Raw genomic sequence first — 24,943 nt, forward strand, 5'->3', positions numbered from 1 at the left:
CATTGGTCAGCGCTTTTGGGAATATTTGGAGAGAAATAACGTTTCATAATCAGATGTTGTTTTTTAGGCTGATGGCTTGCTCATCTATATGTCTGTTTTAGGACTCGAAATACAGAATTACAAAAACTAAACTGTTGCAATTTTTTTGTGTGTGAAAATGTTGGCAATAGTGTAGTGCGGGATCAAGTTAAAAATAAGGCTGTGTGTATAAATCACACAGACTGGGGATCATTATCAGAAAGTGTGTTTTGATGTCTGTTTTCATATGGATCAGATCGACCATGCTTGTGTGTCGGCCATCTGAGCCTGTTTACCCTGATGTTATGTGCGGTTGGTCATCAGATCAGAAGCATGTGATTATTGTATTGATTGTTTTGAGACCCTTGAAAAAGTCCCTAGAACATTACAGGAATGCGACGAACGGATATATTTCCCTATGCTGTACACAATAATTCATTCAAGTCTGTTCCCTTAATTAAGCGTCAATTACTAGACTTACAGAGTTTTGTAGGGTAGTTATTGTTTATGTGAGCTAACTGCATGCTAAGTTGGAAATGTATTTTGGGTTCAGCCTTGACCTCGGTGAGATAACGGTCTCGGTCTCCACTTGTACAGTAGATTATGGAGAGGATGGAAGGAGAAGGGGATTATGAATTATGCTCTATTCCTCAAAGGTGCACCCAGTCATTTGTCCAGATTTTTGTTTGTTTTACTCCTAAAGAAATTAGAACTTTTGACAATATTTAAAATGTCTTATACTCATGGAGGCTGCCATGTTGAGATCACATGACCTACAGTGCCATGCAATTTAAAGAGTTCTGTGAAAAATAAAAATACCAATACATTTTATTCTTTCACAGTTTTACCTTTTCATTTATATTTGAAATAAATTATTGTTGTCCATTAGATAATCCTGAAAAAGATGTATTATGGTTTCCATAAAAATTTTAAGCAGCACAACTGTTTATGTAAAAAATGAACAGTTGGATCAACTTAAAAAAATGACTTCAATTGGTAACACCTAAAGAAATTAAGTTTTCTCAACTTAAATTATCACGTTTTTCACGATAACGTGATAATTTAAGTTGAGAACTTAATTTCTTTAGGTGTTACCAATTGAAGTCATTTTTTTAAGTTGATCCAACTGTTCACTTTTTACAGTGTTGATAATGATAATAAACATTTCTTGAGCAGCAAATCAGAATGTTTTCTGAAGGATCATGTGACACTGAAGACTGGAGTAATGATGCTGATAATTCAGCTTTGCCATCACATGAATAAATTACTTTTAAGTTATTTTAATTTGTAATAATATTTCACAACAATATTAATGTTTTTACTGTATTTTTGATCAGATAAATGCAGCCTTTCAAAAGCACAGAAGTCTTACTGAACCCAAACTTTTGAACTGTAGAATGGAAAGGAATACAACAAAAGTTGTTTTCTTTTCTGATAAGAAACAGAAAAGCTTGTCAATGTTGATTTGTCAGTATGAAGTCCAAGACCACTAGGATGAATAAGAGCCAGCAAAATATATCCCAAACATTTAATGAGTGCAGCTTAAAGTCGAACGGAAAGTAAGATCCTTAGATTCTCTAATATTCACTTTGGGAATATGCAGGATTTGTATACAGCAAGCATATGCATCAGCAACAACAAAAAATCAATTACAAATCACCACACTTTTTATTTGATTGTGTCACTTTTACCTTACAGTTCTGTAATGATACCATGGTACAGTGATGTCACATGGTAATACCATGACCCACATTACTGTATGTTTACCATATTCAAATATGTTCTTCAAAGAATAATTGGTCCTATCATGGTGGAACATGTCCAATATGTTGGTATTATCATAGTACTTTGTTGTTAATGCTCTGTTTGTTTTTGTCTGGTGAATGCAGCAAGCGCATCCACAAAAAAATCTCCTATTATATTAATCCAGATCATTTCCGGTCATGAAAATAACCCAGTATTGATTTTGAGAAATGGAAGAGACTAAAAAGAGCTAAAGAGACTGCTTTTACAGTTATTATGAGTCATAACTTTAGCTATGATTTTAAATTTCATCTATGGTTGAACCCTCAGGGCACACCAATAGAAATGGCTCATTCACATTTCAAATATAGTCAATCTCCAACAAAAGCTTCTTGTCAGATTCCTTTCAGCTGAGTGTCATCGCCATGCTAATTCTCCTTAGTTAAAGTGATCGCACTAGGTCACATAATATTCCACCATCATCTGTCCTTCAAACCCACAGGTCCCGCGAGGAATGTGATTTTCAGCTTTGCGGTTGTGACTGTAGAGGTAAGACCACACAATGGAGACGACATGGTATTTAAAAGTGTGGTCTTGTCCAACCATGCTGGTAAACCGGTTCGTGGACCCGTCACAAGCTCATTTTAAAGCCGTTAGGAGCTGCCACTGTGATTTAGATCTGGATGGGTAGTTAGTTTCACTTGAGGGAGTTTAGTACTGCAATGTGCCGCAGTTGGGGTTGGGCCTTTCAGGAACCAGCGACAGGACGGTTTGTCGAGCATGGAAAAGATTAAGATGAAGGGGAGGCGAGAGTCATTACCCCGTCTGTGACCGCTGTGAGAGCATGAAGCTATGGATCTTTTGCCACTCTGCTAAGCCCATCAGCACTCATTACTCATATACACACACATGTGTAACATGACCATTAAGGCTCTGGCGATAGTTCATACACAGTATTGGCGCGTGGTATGAGATTCTAGCTGGGCCATGAAGAGAGACATTGTGTTCTTGATCAAGGACGTTCTGTGGAGACTGTGCATCAATTTCTGGATAATGGACTGTGCACCATGTTAGAAACACAATTAAGCCTGTGTCTTGACCCATGTCTTATCTTGGACACAGTATCTGAACTTGCTGACAAACTAGCAGCTTATTTCACACACAGTGGCAGAATTTCTCAGGCTTTGCCAAATTACTTTTTTTATGTATAAAAATAAATTATATTACGTATAAAAATATGGTTTTTTTTGGACACTGTACCATTTACATTACTTTTTTTTTATATATATATACATTTTTACATTACATGCTTTTATCCAATGTGACTTTGAACACAATAACTTATAATACAGGAGCAAACAATGTTTGCAATCATGATACTGTGTTTATGATAGTTGGCAGTTGGTACCATTGGTACCAGTACCATTGGTTATATACAGTGCTGTTTTATGTGTTTTAAAACAAAGTCTATGGTCACACAAAGGCTCCATTTATTAGATCAAAAATACAGTGAAAACAGTAATATGAACTGTTTTCTATTTGAATGTTTTTTAAAATCGAATTTATTCCTGTGACGGAAAAGCTGAATTTTCAGCATCTTTACTCCAGGAGTGTCACATGATGCTTCAGAAATCATTCTGATATGCTGATTTGCTGCTCAAGAAACGTTTATTATCTCCATAAAACATTTGAAATTGAAATCTTTTGTTGCATAAAATGGCTTTACAGTCACTCACTTCATAGTCAATTTAATGCATCCTTAAAGGTATAGCGGAGGATTTTCTTTTTCCGGGTGGATCATCAAGACTATTGGTCCTCCTAAGTGTCAATCATTCTGGTGATATGTTTACGTAAGGCCGTCGTACGTGCTCGTGCGCACACGATTCACACGATGGCGTGTGCTCAAAACACAGGTTGGGCTTCCCACTGATGCCTCAGTCGCGAAGTTTCTACTTGACAGGTAAAGTTTGGCATGCTATTTGGAGAAATCCATTTAAAAGTTAATGTAAGCTATGATTAGCTCGTGCATGCTCTCTCGTGCACACGTTTAATAGGCGTTCCCTCTCGGGAGCAGGTAGAGTGTTGCGCATGTGCATTTTTTCAAAAAGTGGAGAGGGCGGTTCTTTTCTAAAATTCTGGAAAATCCTCCGCTATACCTTTAATTCTTTGCTGAATAAAAAAAAAAAAATCATACTAACCCCAAACTTTTAAAAGCCTGCTAATTACTGTTTGTCCTTAAACCAACTGTTGTGAAAAATGGAAATATTTGTTTAAAATTTTTTTACTATTAAGTTAGCTTTTAACATACTACAGTTTAAAAGCTTTAACTAAACTTTTCATTTTCTATCCTACAGTACATTAAAATAAATGAAGTAAAATAAAAATATTAGTATTTTCCTCCATGCAATACTATACGTATATTATTATAGGCCAGGCTTAAAGTGCAACACTTAATTTTCTACAAAATATAACAGGAGTTCCCTGCTCCATCTCTATTTTGATAGTTTTACCGTAGTATACCGTCTAATACCACTTTACCAGAGTATGCTGTAAGTATGTGCTGCTGTTCTTACTTAAAAGGTGGTAGGCCTATACTCTGGTTTTCACATTTCTTCCTTTTCATCACGCCAAAGGGGTTAACATAAAATTACACACAGGGAAGTGTTACGTTGGATCCCGTTCTGTAATTACCCAAATATATGATTTCAAACGTCTGGTCTTAATATAATTTCCTTTGAGGTTTTCCATCGCTCTAATTTGAGCGTTTTATGAGCAAAGATGATTATCTCTGCGGAACTTAAAACGAGTGCAAATTAGCACAGACGTGACGCTCTGTGATATTTCCTGATGTTTTCTTTGAGACGCACCGTAGTCCCGCCGCAGCGGTGTGTTTGTTGCCCTGTGTGTTATGTATTAGCGTCTGCGTCTCTGAGCTGTCGGCCTTTAAGGAATTTGCCCGTCTGTCTGTGGGGGAGGGCGGGAAGTAGGAGTTGGCCGTCTCACTCTGTCAAGCATTTCCACGTTTTTGATTTGTACTCTGATAGCAGTTCAGGATGGGTGTACCAAATGCATGTGTGCATTGGTTGTGTGTCACTGCTCAGCGCGGTATATGGTATTGCATGTCATGTCAGCGTGGCGTCTGCGTTTTTGCTGCGCGTATCACGTCTGTGTAGCGTGACACTTCAAAATAAAGCAGCAAATGCACAGATTTTCTGTTCTTGAAGTTCACGGTGCGCATTTCCTCTTGTTTGTGTGTTTTGCCGTGTGTGTGGTTGGGGGTCTGGAGTGTGTAGCCCTGCACTAGCAGGATTTAGACTAAACAATGTTTCTCTCGTTGGCTCCTGGGGCAGGCGGCTGGGGAGGAAAGAGAGAGAGAGAGAGAGAGAGAGACATTCCCTTGCGGTGACGCCAACCCCCCCCCCTCAACACATTCACATAGTGCCCTCCGTCTGCAGCCTAACTGATTGAATCTGAGCCCCCTCCTCTGATAGACTCTCCCCCCTTCCAAGTTCCAAACGCAGTTCACACACTAATTGAAAAATCATTTCACTTGAGGAATGTAATGTGGCCCCTTTGCAGTTCTTCACGTTGCTTCGGGGGGGCAAAACACCAATTTCTAGATCTCGTTTCGATCTTGTTCTTTTTACGCATCTCTAATCGCTCACGTCCCTCAGGTTTCCGAGAGCCGCTTAATTTGTTGTCATTATTTTCCTCGCTTACTCCCTTCGTAGAATTACGACTCCGGTTTATGGGTTCGTTGCGTCGTTTACCGTCCTTCTGAGGTGGACTGTGCACACTGTGGTGGATTAACACTATAATTCTTACTGTATCGTATTTGATGCGCAAATTTCAAAGGCATTTGAATGATCAACATCATCAAAACGGTGTTGTAAAATCTGTTGTAGCCTACACAGGGTCGGATTAATGCATAGGCGTTCTAGGCTCGTGCCTGTGCCCAATTACTATGAGGAGAAATTATATATTTTTTTAAATTATTGTTATTATTTTACTCAATTGCTTAAACTCTGTAAGACAATTACTATATAAATTAATACAAATTAAAATATCGCTGTCACTGTTGGGCAGAAACCTCATATCTGCATATTTCATCTTTTTTTCATAAATCATTACTATTTGTCACCCTTTACGTCTCTCTGTCGGTGGGTTTTGCAAATATTTAACCAATGAAAAGTATTAAAAAGAGCTTGTGATTAAACCTCGTAACTCCATAGGCTCCTCAAACTGTCAGCATAACTCCACCCCGGCTATATTGTGAATGAAGTGCTGCAGACGTTTTGGACCGTCACTGCTTATACATATACTGTATAAGGCTAATGTTTTACGTATCGGAGGAGCGGAGAAGAGTGTCTTAAGCCCTATTCGCACGGGATTAGTATTATCTGGGGACCTCGTGCGATTTGGAAATTACCCACCCACATCTGAATTTCGTGTGGCGCGTTCGCACGGGATAAGCGAAGCCTGTGATTTTACTCGAATTTACTCACTTATCTCCCAGATATGACGTCAATAGGCTATTGCTTGGAAATGTCTTGTCGTTATTATAGGTCTAGCTGTATGATGTATCATAAACAGAAGAATGTTCCTTACCGCATGCTGCTATACATGTCATTCATCTCCATCTAATCATGGTTTTCAGCTTTCTCTTTATGCAAATTATATAGATGTATGGTGTATAGTGATATGACCCAGCACCCAAAATACTATCAAAACACTCCAACGCAGCCTCCATCCTTTGCAAAAGATGGATAAAAAAACGCACAGGAAACAAAAACCTTGAAAAAATGTATCACAGAGATGCCGATTCGCACGGGACTAATATTATCACAGGACCTCGGTGTTCGGCGAAATACGGTAGGTCATTTGCAGGGGAATTTTTACTTTACAAATTACAGACATGGCCGATTCCCACGGGATTAAGATCACCGACAACGTCCGCTAGACTAGAGGTCACCAGGTAATACTTATCCCGTGCGAATAGGGCGTTACCATTTGTTGTCAAGTCATAGCTAATACTGTCTTAAATAGCCTGTGTGAAGCACTTCATCTTTTATAACTTGATGAGATTTTGACCAAATGTGTTTAATTGTTTGAAAAATACAGTCTGCGTCCGAAATCGCATACTCTCTTGAGGTGGTACTTATTTTCAATAAATAATTACTTCATGACCGCTAAAAAAGTGCATTCTATATAGTATGAATGGGTGTAGTATGAATATAATCTGGATGTACATCTGCCATGTTGTCATTATCATGTGACCTACCAGCGTCAGTTGTGTCGCTTCTCTGCGATTCACAAATCCTCTCCCGCGGCCTCATGGGATAGTAAAGTGCCCATCGTATGCACACTTCAGAATCCCACTGGAAGTAGTAGGTCATACAGGTACTTTTTGTAATCATCACTGATATTTATGAAGTAAATGTAAGAATAACATTTATATTGTAATTAATAGTTCAAGATGAACACTTACTGGACTGAAGCAACTGAAGGTTTACTTGATTACATGTTAACGTGATTATCAAATATGATACATCAGGTTTGTGAGCCAGTGCTCATCTGTATATGGTTCTGGAAATTCTGCACCATGCTTTTCACAGTAACCGTAATTGTTTTTGCAACTCTCCATGCTCAACAAGATAGTCTGCCCTGTTGCTCTCACTACACAAAGACTGTTTAGTCTTGCAATGTGTTGACTGTTGTTATTCTGGTACATGTTGTAGATAGACCATAGTCAGGGTAAATCATTTAATATGGGGCGAATGAATCAGCAGAGATGTCTCCTTTGAGGCTAACAGCCGCAACTATTTTTTTTTATTAAAAAATTCTATGAAATGATTCAGCAAATACAGCAACTAGTCCTCATAATCACTCATTGTAGCGGCCCATTATCTCCCGTCCAACATTTCATGGTGGGGCCAACGTAGGCATTTTGGACACTAAATAGTTTTTCAATGAGGTTCAAATGAATCCCGTATATAATCTGACTGGGGCTAATTCAGATCGGGCCACCGTGGAACCTGTGGATAAACCATTTTGGGCCCAAACCTCAAGCCCACGTCGTGCTGACATTGACCTCAGCATGAAATGTTGTCGCTCTCCCTAGCAAATATATTAGGGCTGCTGAACATTCAGCTTGCCAACCACAGGAATAAATTAGTTTTGAAAAATATATTAAAATAGAAAACTGTTATTTTAAATGAATACAATTTCACATTATCACTGTTTTACTGTATAAGCGGTTTGGAGGATGGATAGAAAAGGTTTTCGGGTGCCAGAAACATTAGTGCAATCAACAGTGTTTCCCATATAATAGGTGATATTACTGAACTTAAATTTCACCAGACAAGCAAATTAAGATTATTAGTACTTATGATTTTAAACACTGATGTTCACTGTGCTTCTGCTCTTCTAATTGACTTTAAAAAATGACACAGAGTAAAACTATTTTGATTAAATGTACCTCTAGTAAACATTTAGCCAATCTAATGAGTTAAATTTGGCAGTGCTAATATCAAAGGAAGTACCAGCACCTATTTTTTTCCCACTTTGAGCACCAACACACGCACACACCCTCAGTCTGGCTCACATTAAAATGCAGTGGCTCTCCTCTGGCTATCTGCCACATTCAGTCCATCGCTCTGTTCCTCTTTACCCCAGCTGTCTATGAGCACCGTTGAGCCTGCTTTCTGAAACATGCGGCAGTTTACGCTGTCATGAAATAACAGATGCGGCTTTGATAAATTGATTTGTTACGTCGAAGAATGATCTGCGACCTGCACGAAATTGCATTAAAATGGTCTGGGTTGTACAAAATGGCATAATGTTTCTAAGTAACTGCTTTTATTATGTGAGGCTTTGTTTATTTGTTTTACTCAAATCGAGCAGAGGCTAAAAAAAAAAAATCTTGCTTATTTCTCCTTTTGGTTAAATATTTTCCTCTCCAGATCTTGTGGTAAAGTTGAAGTCGACATGAAACGAAAGTTTCGATAGTCTTTTCTTCCTTATTGTGATATATTTCCGAGTGAATACAAGAAATATAGGGCAGGACTTGATTTTGACAATCAGGAATTGATTGGATCGTCAGATCATTGTGATGTCATCTGAGTGACAGGTTGTCCCGCCCTCGCGCCTGTAAAGGAAGAGAAGAGAAGAGAAAAGATGTCCCTGCAAGAGGGAGGTTTTTATTAAAGATTACAAGGGCTCAAAACAATATTATTATAAATCGTTTATAATAAATACTGAAATATTGCATGAAAAAACAAGAATTGTCCATTTTTATTTCATGGTGACTTTAATGTGTAAATACATCCATGTTGGACGAAGATGGGCATTAAAGGTTTAGTTCACCCAAAAATGAAAATTCTGTCATTAAAGGGTAACTGTCGCCAAAAAGCAACCTAGGGTCTTTTTGTTAATCTACCCGAGGCAAACTTTAGTTTAAAAGCATAATTAGAATGGAAACGCCACTTTTAAGTTTGACCGTATTTTCGTTTTAGGTCAAATTGCCTTTTGAATGGGAGTGCTTGGGGCACGACTATGATAGCATTAAAAATCGCTATTTTTAAAAAACTAAGCAGGCTCGACACAACATGAAACTTTGCTCTACATATGAACCTGAGGATTGAGAACATTGTTTGTGTACACAGAGTTTACTAAAAAGAAAGATTTTGAACAACTCACTGTAGCTGTGTCCGACGGCATTTTGACAGTCAAAAATAATCAATCTCCGAATGCAACGTAACAGGGAGGAGAGTAAAGATGGAAAGCTCCTAAAGCTTAGTTCCATATAAATTCACGGATAATTTGTTGTTTTGTCGCTAGTGAAAATCAATATTGACCTTGTATTTGAAAAAAGATGCTCGTATAAGAAGCAATACTAAAATTCTGAGTCAGTTCATTCACATTCGGAGATTGACTATTTTTGACTGTCAAAATCCCGTCGGACACAGCTACAGTGAGTTGTTCAAAATCTTTTTTTTTAGTAAACTCTGTGTACACAAACAATGTTCTCAATGCTCAAGTTCATGTGTAGAGCCCCTGGTGATACTCCGAGCAAAGTTTCATGTTGTGTCGAGCCTTCTTAGTGTTTTAAAAATAGCTATTTTTGATGCTATCATAGAAGTGCCCCAATCACTCCCATTCAAAAGGCAATTTGACCGAAAACGAAAATACGGTCAAACTTAAAAGTGGCGTTTCCATTCTAATTATGCTTTTAAACGAAAGTTTGCCTCGGGTAGATTAACAAAAAGACCCTAGGTTGCATTTTGGCGAGAGTTACCCTTTAATTACTCAGCCTCATGTTGTTCCAAACCTGCAAGACTTTCATTCATCTTCGGAACACAAATGAAGATCTTTTTGAAGAAATCTGAGAAATTTCTGTCCCTCCATTGACAGTCTACGCAACTACCACTTTGACGCTTCAAAAAGTTCATAAAGATGTCTTATCTGATCTTAAACGAATCCTTATGAATTAAGCGGTTTAGTCAAAATTTTCTGATTAGACTCAATCGCTTTATATGATGAAGTGAACAGATTTATTCACTTTTAAACTTTGATCAGCGAACGTAAACCGAACCTGCTTGATGCACGAGAACAAACCTCATTGGTTCTTGCAGAAGCTCAAACGTGCAGCGTAACACGAGAATTAAGGCCATTGCACACTGAGTCCGAAATTTTCGTATGCGTTTTTCCGTGTTCATCAGCAGTAAAATTCGTCACGCACAGAAACCTTGCACACTGAGTCCGATGCGTATTTATTAAACCTTTGCGGAAAAAAACGCAAAAAATACTAAATGGATTCGTCAAGCAGTGAGGATGAATTTGTTGCCCTCTTTCTTCTTAAAAAGAGAAAAAGAAAGAGGAAATATTGGGTCCATCCAATCCTGAGATTGCGCCGAGAGGAAGGAGAGTTTCACCTCCTTATCAAGGAGTTGCGAAATTATCCCAAACGATTCAAAATTTACCTCAGAATGTCAGTGGAACAGTTTGATGCTTTGCTAGCGATACTGGAGCCACATATTAAAAAGAAGACCACCAATTTCCGTGAACCAGTCGATCCTGAACAGAAACTGGCAGTATGTCTATGGACGGACACGCACACACGCGGCCGGCAGAAGCGCTGGGCAGACAGAACAGCTGTATACAGGTTATATTTTATTCAGTGTCTTTGTAATCCGCATTTTGTTTTTCATACAGTACTTGTGCTGCGAGACGAAGTGTATCAACTTGTCAGACGTCATTCTGGATTTTGTCGTTCGCTTGTACGGTGGCTCTGAATTTTCAAAAAACCTCACAAAACACTGGCTGTGGATGCGAAAAACGCAGAAAATCGAACCCAATCCGATTTTTTTTTTTACGGACGAAAGTTTCGTACACAGTGTGCAAGCATGATTGACATAACGTGAGGTCGATATTTTTTTTTTTTACGTGCGAAAATTTCGGATGCGAATTTCGGACTCAGTGTGCAATGGCCTTTAACCTCACTGGTTCTCACACGTCAAGTAAACATGCTTGAGCTTCTGTTTACCATAACTGATGTGTGAGTTGATGAATGCTTTTATGTGAATAAAAGCCTAAATTCAGTCTGTTCATCATATAAAGCGATCGAGTCTCTTCAGAAAATTTGGACTAAACCACTAAATTCATATGGATTAGCCTAGTTTTACGATCTCTTTATGAACTTTTTGAAGCGTCAGAGTGGTAGTTGCATAGCTGTCAATGGAGGGACAGAAAGCTCTCTAATTTATCAAAAAATATCTTCATTTGTGTTACGAAGATCAACGAAAGCCTTACGAGTTTGGAACGACATGAGGGTGAGTAATTAATGTATTTATTTTTGAGTGAAGTAACCCTTTAAGCAGACTTTACCTCACCAAGTTGAGCCGCATTGCATTGGAAAACTTGGCGAGTCTCGTAGCCTCTCCAGCGGAGGGAGGAGGATCCATTCTCTTGCCAACAGCGCCTACATGTCTGGGTGGTGAGAGGCAAGTGCACACCAGAGCTCTCTGGATGGGAGGTGTATTTGTGGAGGGGTATTTCAAAACCCTGGCACAGCTCTCTCTGTGGTCAGAGGCTCAATTCCGAAGCTTTTCAAGCTGCCCTCCGCCACAGTCACACGGCAAACCTGATCGAGAAAAGCCAGTGGAAAAAGCGAGGAGCTGACAAACCTGCCAGCCGTTAAACACCCCTGATCTTGTTGCCATGTAGTTGTTGGTGCATGAAAGGCACGTATTTTAAGGTGACCCGCGTGTTAATGTGGGTTCGTTTTGAGATAAATATTGTATAACTTTTTGAACGATTAATAATGACCCTGCTGTATGCATTTCTGCTAAATTATGAACACACTTAATGCAGTTCTCTCATGTTCCTGTTGGGTTTGTGAGCAAACATGCTCCGTCCCTGTGGAAGATGACTGTTGACACGTGCAACATCAACATTAGCTCTGCCGTCAGTGGCTTGACCTCGAGCCAAAGCTATCAACGATTTATGAATCCCAGCAAGCTGGATTCAAGATAATTTGTGTAGTATTTACGTTTTAATGAGATACAAGTTCAGCCCTCTGCTTCTGCCCGTGACAAAAATAGGTTGGCGCTGTCAGGCCTTTCTTGTGATTAATACTGTTTGGACACAGATGTTCAACTACTTTTGAAACTAGGAGTTGTAGACATGAGTAGCCCTGATGGTACGTGTCCTCTTTCCACAAGCTATGTCTTCGTCTAGACCGATGTCCAAAAACAAAAGTGACAGGTGGGTCAATGACATATAAGAGTGTCTGATAAAAAATAAATAAATAAAAGGACAAATATTTTACAATCTAGTTTAAATGCATGTGTCTTTTTAGAAATATACTCTTTGCATCCATGTTGGTTTTATATGGTTTTGAGAACCACTTCAACAAGTTTTAATTTAATGATAAAAATGTCATGTGTATCATGTAAAAGCAGTAATTATAGTAATTATAATTATAAAACGGATAGTTCCGGTCCTTGATTCTGATTGGTTGAGCCGCGTTCAAAGCCGTTGTAAATTACTCAACAAACATACACCTGTGACCGCATTACATTAGTGTTACTGCGCAACTGCCGTTTGTGATTCTTTGTTGCTGCATGTGTTGCTTAGCAACCTCTTTGGAACTACTTTTCTTTTTTTTTTGTTGCTGGTGTGGCTTTATTTTATGAATAAAATATTAAAATGAATATTTTTATGGAGTAACTGTTTTATAAAAACAATAAGCCCTTTGAAGCCGTGTTTTACAGTGGATTTAGACCAGCTAAGGGGCGTTGTTAGGCACGAGTGAGTTTATTGCTTAAATATATAGTTTCCTTATGCCGTAAATACATGTAGGCTACAGTAGTGTATGCATCTTAATCATTATTTTAAATTTGTTTTGTGAAATGACAACATTTTGAGCAAATAGCTGAGAAAATTATGTTTTAGTCAAAGACTTGGCTACATCTGGATGGGATTCAGGATGATCTAGGTCGACATTTCATTCGTCAACATTAGGCAGTTATCGCTTGTTTCTGCTTCTTCTTCGCCTGTGTTTTGATCTGGAGATGCTTTACTCTTTCAGAAGATTCCTAATAGCGCCACCTACCCTATAACAGCGAAAGCCGGAAATGTCCTTCAGTGGCTGGGAAGCGTTGTTTCACAAATGATGGAAATTCTTCAATGGTGGGGAAAGAGTTAAATTCATTAGTTTAAAACATGCTCATTGAAGTGGTGTATGAATTGCAGGTTGTCTAGATTGAAAATAAGCGTCACGTCATTGACCTATACAGCGTATCACTTGCAACACATTGGTGAGCTCTTGGGTTGTAATTGTCTTGAGACAGTATTGTTTTACTGGGCCTTGCCTGCTTTGCCGTCTCTCTGGTCGTGTAGGTATATCTTCACGACCAGCCGTGTGGCTTGTAAGGAATGTGGCGGTTCTCATGTATCAAAGTCCTTCACCTTGTTAATTAGCTTGAGGGTGTGCAGGAGTGTCTTTAATTACTGTCAGTCTCTGTAATTGTTGAAAAAAGAGCCAGTCGCTTAGTGACAGTGGCTTCCTTTTTTTTTATGAAGTTGGATCTTCTCGCTGCGGGTTCCCATAGTGACAGCGAAGGCCTGTGGTTACTGCACATTCAGCGAGTTTTAATTATCCCAACCGCATTCACAAACCTCCTGATCCTTTGTACGGATAATCTTGGACTTCCTCCTCTGTGATGATAGGTAAATAAGTCTGGAGATTGTTAATCTGGGCCTCGTAAAGGGGCGTGATGGATGGAGACGGAGACGCCATCTGGCCGAGCAGTGGTCTGATCTGCATGGTTTATTCCGGTCTTAGTCCCTCTACTATTCAGGCAATAGGATTAGAAAGTGTGGAAGTTACATTACTGCACACAGCTGATCTAAGATCTGTTTCAGTGTTTCATGCATAAATTGGTGAGATTTTGGGTGACATTGGTAAAAAGCCACAAACTAAATTAGTTGGACTAGTGTCGTGAACATCCAGTGGTCACAATCTTCTCTTCTTGACCAAACATACAAGATCAGGCAGATGAAGGAACTGGGTGGGGACGCAACAACGAATCCATAAAATCAATAAAAGTGGATAATGAAAATAATCAACAATGAGTTTCATTATTGATTAGTTGGATGTGTATTGTGACACAGAGAATCTGAGTCAGTTATGTCACTTTACAGTAAATCAGATTTGAAAAATGATTATTTAAAATACTGCAATATAATATAAGCATTATTTTAATTAAAAATGCAATATATTTTTGGACATTTGTGTCACTATGAGTCAAATTTGACAAGTCACATTTCCCTATGCAGATTTTGCAACAGTTGGTCACGTGGATTTGCTTGGTTTTGTTAGAAAGCTGCTTGGTTTGAAAGTGACTTATGTGTGTGCGGTGCTGCATACTATTGCCAATAGACAATGGACTTTTTGTCTACTAAATCTTGCCAAATATTTTCCCAAAATGTGACTGCATCTTTAATGTGAGGGATATTTTACATGGGTGTGTTGATACCTGGAGTTCTGGATAAAAACAAAACAAAAAAACTCCCAAACCTTTCTTGTATCAGTTTGGGTCATTCTTACAATTAATTTCCAAACATATATTATATATAATCAGACAAGTAGTGAGAAACTCACCAGTTTACTAACCAAAGCCAATATGTACTTCAGCTTGTACTTGGTGCTTGCAGAGTGTTCCTCTGAACACAGTCTTACTCTCATTTCTTAAATCTGTCTAAATTCTGACGTAATGATAGCCATTGTCCACAGAGAGCCAGGACATGCTCTTCCCACTTGTCTGATCCACATAAAGAGGGATCCACTGCTGTTTTAGGTCATTATAATGGTGGAGTGTGTTACTGTGAGTCTGCTGATGTGTCAGCGGTTCCCGCTGAGCTGACAGCTTCACTGCTCAAAAACCTCATCCAGAACAGAGCGGCGTCTGAGGGGCTTAAGACTGTCCACCCCTCCCCCTCTCCAGACCACCTTCCTCAGTCGCTGGCTCATTCCAGCATTGCAGTTTTATATCATTTCCAATAGAAACCAAAATTCTTAAAGTAAAGGTGCAGTTCAAGAGTTTTTTTTTTAATGCGATGGCCATACAAAAAATATGGTTCTCCGTGGTTCCAAAATTTGTTGTGGGTGTATGGGATGGGCTGGATGGGTGTGAGATTTCCCGGCCTGAAATGTTGTCCCAGTCTGGCCCTGGTTAAGAGTCATCTGTATGCTGTCACTCACAAGACTGTACTCATAATAGTTTTCTGTAAAAAAGTGTTTTAATTATATATGGTGCGGGGTGCCCCCTCAGTGTGTTTCACCATGTTAAAATAAACTATGTGGCCTGCAGTGTTTCACTAAATGATGGAGAGAATCCTCACGCTAATTGCTAAACACACTTATTATCATGTTTTACCAGCGGGGACAAAAGTAGAATCGGTAGACCTACCTTTAACAGCTGAACAAACAGGAAAGATCTGAGGCCAGAAGACCTCAAAAGATTCTCAAAAAATGAGAATTAACACTGGTACGGCATAGACAAAATGTAAAAGTCTGATGATGGACAAAATCATGGGTAGTATCAGTAGCCTACTTAAAGTACACAGTAGCTAAACAACTATTAAATGCACCTTTTAGACATAATATGATATACTCTGTGAGTTATGTTAAGGTTTTTTTTTTTTTTTTACCCAATGCCCTGTACACATTGTACGATTTTGGGCTGTCCCTGATGAAAGATGACCAATCATGCTGATTTCTGTGGCCGTGGCTCCTAAACGGTGGACCTGGCTACGTCGTACAGTGAGAGAGTTCAAAAATGTCCGTTGTCAGAAGTTCAGCATGATCTTCTCACAGTATGTTTGCCGCTACGACCTACGTCTACTGACTAGCCAATACAAATGCAACATGAAATGGCATATTGATCAATGCAACATGGCGCTGAAACTTAAAACTACTTACCTCAAGCTCCATTTGGATGACCAGGGTTGGTCTGGGATGCTGTTCTGGCGTACAATGTAAACAAAGGGAAAATGGTTGAGAATGGTTGTCTTTGCAATAGCTGGAGATAATAAAAGTGGGAATAAAGAAAGAACCGGGCCTTAAATAAGACAAGTGAGGTGTGTGAATGTTGACAAGTGAATGTTGAAGCGAGATAGAAATATAACTCATGACTCATGCGCTGTGTGATTCATTCTGTTTTCCTTCATTCCTTGTTTATTCCTCTTCTCCGGCTCTGTTGATAAGCCGGGCCCTAATTGCATTGGACCGCTTCGCTGCTTTTGTGTTTTTCAAGTGTTTATGAGGTTTTGGTTCAGCTCTCGGTGGAGTGTGTCATGGTCTACGTCGTCCCCGTCTGCGGTTTATGTTTGCCGCGCTGGCGCCGATCACCACGTCTTTGTTCTTTTGTGTGGCGTGTGTTTGTTTAGTGCGTTTTACCGGTGGCATATGTCGAGCTGCTAATGTAACACAACAAACATTGAACATGCGTCTCTGTCAATGTTGTAAATAAGCGTCAGTGCATGACAGTAAGTCACTGGAGTTTCTATCTGTCAGGCCAAAGGGCCAACCAATGTTTTCTTCTCTCCCTTTTTCCCCCCCTCCTCTCCCCCTCTTCTTTTTGTCCTTTTTCATGCCCCAAATGGCGTCGGCAATGCTGAGGGGAGTCTCCAAATACTCATTAGTGCATTACTGAAGTCTGGAAGTCTGCCAGCCACTCAGACGTGAGTCCGTGCAGTATTCCGCGGGAACTTAAAGGGAGGAAGGGAAAGAGGTGGGGAATTAGCGCAAAGGAGGACCGAGGGAGAAAAACAACTTTTTATTTTTTTCTTCTTGTTTTATTTTTGAGCTCCGTATATCGGTGAGCTCTATTGGCTCTAATCCTCGTCGGGATGAGGTGCTGTATTGTGCCGTTGTGCTTTAAAGGACACGGCTAAGCTTATTTTGGTTTCGACTTTTTCCCTTTGACATTTTCTACTTCCTCATCTCATTGTCACATGAAATATGAATCAGCAAGATTAAGCCTGCGTCCTCCCCATTTGAAAGGCAGACAAACGCCAGGTGTCTGAGAGTGTGTTTATGTGGATATTGAAAAGGGGACAGGGTGTAAAAAGGAGCCCGGTGTGTTTGTGGTTAAGGTACTGGCATGTAATCAGATTCAGCGTCATCAATCAGGAGGAGCAGGCGCTTGTGTGAGCTCACATTTCACACCGTAAAAGCAAAAGGTAGGCTTGTGGGCCTAATGCAGCTGTGTATTAAACCAGCTCTTCTCTCTGAAAAGACTCTCGGTCTCTCCTGATGCCTTTTTATTTTTGGCACAGGATGTTTGTATTTAAGCCAGTTAAAGTGTTTACTTATGAATCAGTAGACTGACGCGTAGTTGGTAGGAGATTGTCTGCGTGACCAGCCGAATAACAAAACTGAGCATGTGCAAAACTGCGAATTAGAAACTTCATGGATGCCGTATGAGGTTACTGTGTGTCAGACAAGTAGCCAATCATTTTGATGGAAACATATCAGAATGACCAGACTGAGCAATATTCCAGATGCTATGTGACAATATTGGTGTATTGAGTTTTGGAAACAAAGATATATGCAAACAAAAATAAAAATATATATGGAAACAAAGATACATACGCATGCATGTTGTATATGCAAATTGTCTGGATGTTTTTATGTGTAAGTAATGGTTAAATTAAAAACAATCAATGCCAAATCGATTAATCGCATCTAACATTAAAGTTTTATATAATATACACACCCATTAATGTGTGTGTGTGTGTGTGTGTGTGTATATATATATATTTAATGTATGTACATGTGATCAGATTTTCCTCCTCATGTAAATTATATTTCATAATCAGGTTTATAATAGTTGTCAGTGGGACACTCCCAATAGCCACAGACCTTTTTCACATCAAAAGGAGTGTCACATCATTTTCACATCATTTTTAACGGGAATGAAAGCGAGAATGTGAGCGATAGACATAGGCCTATATCTCTTCAGTGGGGTTGTACTGTTACTTAATGTTGATTTTGGATTGTCCCGCTCACAAAACACTGCCAAAATATCTTTCCAAAAAGTTTCAGTAGACAAAAAAACTCTAGACAACATGAGCTGTGGAAAATTATAAGTAATCAGGAAGCTTTTTACAGCGTAAAACACAGTAAGTCTATCCTCCACAGCCTCACTTTCATACATGTCATGGCGCTGCTCTGAATAAGGTCTATTATTTTAGGAAACACTTTTTTGTTTTTTTGGCATGCTGCATATATAGTCTATACAGTTATAGAAGCTACAGATGATCAGCACTCTAAGGAAGCTGCATGTCTCTACATTTATTCATTCGGTTGTTAGGCCATTCATAGTCTGTATGCATTTGGGAAAGGTCCCAAGAGGTAAACCCTCCTGAGCGTGAGTCACTGACGGACCGGCGTCTGGATCTTTACCTTTACTGCCCTAATGCACTGCATTCCCTGTGCTGTTATCATGCTTTATATTCGTAAAGGAGGCCCGAGGCTCATCATCTCCACTGTAATGTATGATAAAATGGTCCTCCCTGTTACATTACTGCCTGCCAATAAATCACAATGTCATAATTTTATTTTGCGCTGGAGCTCGTCTGCTTTCATTGTATCCTGATGTCATGTGTCATCATGATTCTGTCTCGTAAACGCGCAAACTGAAGCTTCAGATGTCTTGGCCGTCCACTGGCTCTCTAAGCAGGATCAGCAGTTCTCCTGGCTTTCATCGTCTTGAACACAAAATGCTGCTTTGAGCTCATTCAGCATTCATTGAGGAGCTAAGAGCTTTGGGATGGGTCCGAATCTAGGGCTGTTGCCCCTGCTGGGACCCTTTCTCTCCCTCTTCGAGCCCCTCAAAGGAAGGGAAAAGGTGATGCTTTGCATGTGAATGCGCACCTCAGCCTCAGATGTGTAAATAGCAGGCTAAGAGAGTGGCTTTATTCTAGCGGACGTGATTTTGGAGGCTCTACACGGGTTTTCGCTTGGCGTCATTCAGATGTAGGATTGGACTATAAATAGCGTCTGTCCGACAAGAGATTAACTGACCTTCTACTTTCCGACCAAGCATTGTTTTATTGAGCCGAGCTAGAGGCCTTGAGACATTGATTTGCAGTCATGCTACACACCTCTGTAAACTCTTTAGAAAAAAGTTCAGATTTGACTGGTGTGAGAGTAGTTTTAGCAATGCATACAAAAACAGGTCGAAAGACAAACTTTGTTGATTTATAAGTTTTAGTTACTTTTTGACACCAAGGCATTTTAAATGAAAAGATCACAGAGTAACTTCAGAATAAGCATAATTACTGAAAAAAGTAAATACATATTTGAAAATAGATATAAATGGTCACTGTTTAAAAAATGTAAACATTTAAACATTTTTTTTCTTTTTTCGGAGAGTTCTTTTCCATTATAACGCAGTTATGAATATTTTTATTATTGATATGAATTCTCTTATTCTCACCAAGGCATTTTACATTTTAAAATATTTACATTTTAAAATGTATTTTTTTACTGTGATGGCAAAGCTGATTTTTCAGCATCATTACTCCAGTCTTCAGTGTCACATGATCCTTCAGAAATTATTCTAATATGATGATCTGGTGCTCTAACATTTATTATTATTATTATTATTATAAGGGTTGAAAGCAGTTTTGTTTGATATTTTTTGTGAAATCCATCGACACTTTATTCAAGGATACTTTTTAAATATTACTTAGGCAATTATGCTATGAGGCTAACGATTTCTTTACTCGCATTTTTGATGGGTCGTATCTCTAACCTTCTCTCTGTTGTCCGAGTTTTTTATAAATTGTGATATTTCACTAGCCTGGTAAGTAATACCAAACTCTGCTACTTCACTTTGCTTCGTAGACAGAGTCTGGAATAGAGAAGTGTTTTCTCTCTCGCGGGGGGTGCTTGTCTGAAGTTTAAAATCATTGGTTCCCGTAAGCCAATCACATAACGTTTGGTTATGGCGTGTGTTATGCGCATGCTCAGCCGCATCTAACTTCCACTGTAAACACATGTATGATGCGAAAACAAAACCATCGAGCGAAATACCGGAGTGAACATGGCTGTGAACGACTTTTGCAGATTATGTGAAGTAAAAATCAATGCATCCACGGTACAATCAGCGTCTACGTCACGGCTCTCAGCCCGCCCCCTGTTCGTTGATTGGCCCGGCTGTTTTCAGGCCGGAGGCAAACGGAAAGCTATTACGCTGTATCAGACTGACTACAGAAGCGAAATGAAATTGAGCGGAAGTAAGAAGTCTGACGTAGTCAGGCTAATATTTCACAGCTTCATCAACATAAAAACTCCAGAGTCCTGACTCCCACGTTGAGAACTGGCGTAAGTCTTGGTATGTTGAAATGTTTGGCATTTGCGTTCATGACTAATATTATTACGCATTAAATAAAGCAAACAACAATCAGGATTCATTGCTTTGACTTTTGTTTGCTCCAGTGCTGATGTGTTCCTTCCAGTAATGCAATCAGCTGTGAGGTCCAGGTTCTGTTGAGCAGATAGATGAACGTTTGGAAGAATGGGGGGGGGGGGGGAGTGAGCCGTGTCCAGGCGTTGGAGTGTGACCGGCTAGCAGATCTGAGGCTTTCCTCTGTCTACTCTTACCATCAGTCTCGAACCCTGTCGATATCTAGCCGAACTGACTGCGGCTCACACGGAGGCACAGAGTTTAGCGTTACATGAAACCTCATGTCGGAGCATGCCTTTAATTCTCAGATCATCATTTTTAATTAGAACATTGCCTGTACGATGCAGGGTGAAAGTAAATTAAGTTTCAGGCTGCTCTTTCTGCTCATTACCATCAGCATGCTTTATAATCATTAATATGCTTCCTCCCCACTGATGATGAAGCTTTCCTTATTAAGACCTTCCTTCCTTAATGAATCTCAACACTGTTTCATATCCAGTATTATGTTATTTGTTACATGTTTATTGATCGCTCTCTACATTTTGAAAATAATGGCAGATGGTAGTAAGTATTAGCTGGATGTGACGCTCAATATTATTGTCCTGTCTATTAATTTATAAAAAATACATTAAAAAAAATTATTTGTGTGTGTAATTTGGTGTTTGGCCCGTTTGAGTGTTTGTTGTTTGAAGCAGTTATTCTAGTTCATATTATTCAAATACTATTATAGTTTTTAATTAGTGTTTTGAAGTTTTATTTTTAGTTTCAGGTTTCATTTTAATTTAGTTAAATTTTTAATAATAAAAAAAAAAAGTGATTTTTGTCATTTTAGTGTTTTAAAAATAAATAATACGATTTAGGTAATTTTTTTATTTTAGTTTATTGTAGTTTATTTGAGCTTTCAGAACAAAAAAATGTTTTTTTTATAGTATTAGTTGTTGTTTAACTAACTAACTAACTAACTATATATACATATATATATATATATATATATATATATATATATATATATATATATATATATATATATGCTGTATAGATATATGCTGTATAGATATAAAATATAAAATATTGCATATAATCAATTTCATGATTTATGAAGAAGGTTATGAAGATTATGAAGATTTATTAAAACAAACAAATATAACATTTAAAGCCATATATATATGAATTTTATGAGAAGGAAGGGTAGTTCATGTGATGTATTTTTTAATGAATATGATAATGATATTTATAAATTATTAATTCATATTGTTTGTAAAAAATTATGTATTCAAGGTGTAAAGAAAAGATTACTTTTAACTTGAGTGTTAAACCACATGACATTTTAAGTGTTTGAAATCAACAGTTTTATTTTATTAATATCTTTTATTCAGAAAGGATGCATTAAATTGGTCAAAAGTGACAGTGAAGACATTTATAATTTTACAAAAGATCCCTATTTCTAATCAATGCAATTTCTATTCATCAAAACAATTCAGACAAAAATGAATGTTTCACGGTTTCCACAAAAGTATTAAGCAGCACAAATACTGCCGTCTAGCCAATGGAAGAAAAAAAAAGGCCTGTATTCCAAAATGAGCGTGTAAGGACTTGTCATGGTAGGAGTCTGACTGTCAGAGAGAGATTTGTTGTGATAAGAGTGAGACTGCAGCGTAGTAGGGTGTGTCTGTGCCTCTGGTGGCTCACCGCAGGTGTTCGACAGGTGAGCCGATGGAGGAAGTGTTTTCTCGTTCTCTGAATGAAGTCATCAATTTAATCGCGCCTGCTTCTGTTGCTTCATACCAGTTAAACGCTCTTCTTGGACCACTGCCAGCCGATCCAGTCACCCGACTGAGGAAGACAGCCACAAGAGCCATTGCTTGTGAATGTTTAACAGTTGTCGCACCAATTACAGGTGTCTTGTTTGACTAGTTTTCTCAAGTTTTAGAGTGGCATTGTTCAGCAGTAAAGCAGGAACATGTTCCTAGGCAAACCATGAGGAAAAGGCGTGTACGGCGCAGCTCTCAACCACAGCTTACTTTACTTTGTTTTCCAGTTCTTTGTCTGCTTTGCAATAAGATAGCGTCTGACTTCCTCTTACGGCTTTCATTTGCTTCATTCGCAGGTTGTATATAGGTGATCTTGAGTATGTTTACGGCATGCATGTTGTGTCTGCCGTGGCTGTGTCTGATATCTGCTGCAACCTAGACAAGGGAACCAGACTCAGTGACGTGATGTCTGTTGCCTGCGTGATGTGCTGAATGATGGGACGGCGCGCATTTATTCTTCCTCCTATGACAGGAAACAAGAAAATTATGTCTGTCACTGTCAATCATCATGTGATAATATACCAAAAGCACTAAATTTCATTCAAATTAGGACTTTACGATGTATCGAAATTATTGATATATCGTAAATGTACATATCGTGATGGCTTGCAATAACTACATGATTTTAATACTCTGAAAGATTACAGAAAGTTTAAGGTTTAGGTCGCCGCAGAGAGTAGAATGGACACATAACTGTTACATACGTGGGACATGCTTATTATTATTATTATTATTATTATTATTATTATTATTATTATTAGGCGCAATAAGCGAAGTACTCACGCGAACAGAAAGCCGCCTCTCGTACTGTGTGTGACTGTGAACCCGAATTCAGTTCTCTTCCGGTGCTTATATGGCCAGATATGGCCTGTCTTGGTGAGTATTCACATAAACAGTGTCTTAACTGGAGTAAACAGTTGAGAAACAAAGCATGTAAAAATAAATTGAATCTGTACAGCTCTTAAAGTAACAGCAGTGTAATAAACTTGCTTCCGTCTGTGTGCTAAATGTTAATCAAACAACAAAATACTGAGAAAATCCCTCACTTTCGTTCTGCCTAAATGTTCTTAAACAGGACACATTTGAAGTATCTGTCATATATTATCTGTTTTTCCGTTTGTGTTTTTGGCCTTTACTTTTCTCCGTAGTCACCTGCTGCCCTGACCTCACCTTGCACCCAGTCAGACCCTCAGAGCAACCTGAGTTTTTCTTAATCTGGATTTACCCAGACAGACATACACAGAGAGAGATACCGGTGCTACATTTTTTTTTGTGATTATGTTTAAAATGTATGTTCATATACAGGATACATTCTTCCACTAAGTAACATTGTTGCCAGGCAACTTAGCATCGTGGCACATTAAAAGGTCTGCGTTTATCGTCATTTTACAATTGCTTTGATTGTGGCTCAGCTAATCAGAAATCAGAGTCAGAACGATCTGAACTATCTGTTATATAATGTATGTTTTTCCGTTTGTATATATATATTTTTTGCCCTTTACTTTTCTCCGTAGCCACCTGCTGCCCTGACCTCACCTTGCACCCAGTCAGATCCTCAGAGCAACCTGATTTTTTTTTTTTTACGTCTGGATTTACCCAGCCAGCCAGACAGACAGAGAGAGAGAGAGAGAGAGAGAGAGAGAGAGAGAGAGAGAGAGAGAGAGAGAGAGAGAGACGCTGTGGTTACATTGGCCAAAGCAGCTTTAGGACCCCCTGGCGTTAAGGGAGAGCCGGGTGCATTAGAAAAAAGGAGGGGGGAGGGGTCCAGACAGACTTAGCTGTTCCCCCCTAAGCCCCCCCAAAGTCTGGACATAGATACACACATACACACACGACATGGTACACATCTCCCGCCAGCTGTCAGGACACCAGGCAGTAGGATCTGGTCAGAGGTCATGATTGTTTATTAGGTTGAGTGTTGTTTTTTTGTGAGTTTCAGGTCAGAGTGCTCTGCTGTGCGCCGTGTAATCTCCTCTCACACATAAAATACACTAATCATGGCTCCTATTAGACTATGCCACCCATCCCTTAAAGTGGCATCTGTCCGTTTACAAAAGAGTACGCACAGTTAGTGCAGCTTCTAGCTGGTTTACGCAAAATAATCTTAATTTCGGAACCACGTCCATTTTGTTGCAGAGAAAAAGTCATTTGCATTGTTACAGTTCCTCGAGGGGGTGGTTTTGTATTCTTGGGATTGCTTTGCTGTATTGCAGGGGCCATTTGAAAGGAAGAATTTTGTGTTGCTCAGATGATTAATGACTGACTTGCGGGCCGCTCTTGTGTAAACATCGCCGTGTTCCTCTGCAAGCGACTCTCTGCGGGGCAAACGGCAACAAAACTCTCAAACATGACACTGTGGCGACTTCATTATGTGGGTCAGATTTGTCCCGA

The 24,943-nt window shown here is 39.1% G+C and overlaps 1 protein-coding gene across 1 annotated transcript in view; it reads left to right on the forward strand.

Moving 5' to 3' along the window:
- bmpr2b (bone morphogenetic protein receptor, type II b (serine/threonine kinase)) overlaps positions 1 to 24,943 on the forward strand; it is a 79,296-nt gene that overhangs the window by 1,862 nt on the left and 52,491 nt on the right. The window lies entirely within an intron of this gene.

Source organism: Rutilus rutilus (assembly GCF_951802725.1).
Source record: "Rutilus rutilus genome assembly, chromosome: 10".
NCBI lineage: Eukaryota > Metazoa > Chordata > Actinopteri > Cypriniformes > Leuciscidae > Rutilus > Rutilus rutilus.